The sequence below is a fragment of the Penaeus monodon genome, chromosome 31 (genome assembly GCF_015228065.2).
Source record: "Penaeus monodon isolate SGIC_2016 chromosome 31, NSTDA_Pmon_1, whole genome shotgun sequence".
Taxonomy (NCBI): domain Eukaryota; kingdom Metazoa; phylum Arthropoda; class Malacostraca; order Decapoda; family Penaeidae; genus Penaeus; species Penaeus monodon.
In genome coordinates, this window is record NC_051416.1 from 24112591 (window position 1) to 24112922 (window position 332).

General features: G+C 36.1%; 1 protein-coding gene across 1 annotated transcript in view; it reads right to left on the reverse strand.

Annotated features, from left to right (window-relative positions):
- Nucleotides 1-332, reverse strand: part of LOC119593118 (Golgi phosphoprotein 3 homolog sauron-like) — a gene marked incomplete in the record, with an annotated part of 21765 nt that overhangs the window by 18761 nt on the left and 2672 nt on the right.

The window sequence follows — 332 nt, forward strand, 5'->3', positions numbered from 1 at the left end:
TATCGCATTTTGAATAAGCCTTTGGATGTCCGGTGATAACTTAAAGGTGCAACCCCCAGAACTGTAGCATCATAAACCATACAACTTTAGATATGAAGTGGGTTATGAATACAGGGAACAATGAACTTTTTGCGTTATATCGCGTCTGGCAACACTGTTTTTTTCCGTGAATGATACCTGTAAGTCTAAGTTTAAATGGAATTTGCACCATGGAATTTATCCCGTTAACTGTCATGGAATTTATTCTTCTAAGTGAAATAAAATAGTGAAAAATAGTGGTGAATGACTATCCGGTCACTATACTCATTTTAGCTGTCATTAATGGTGTCATC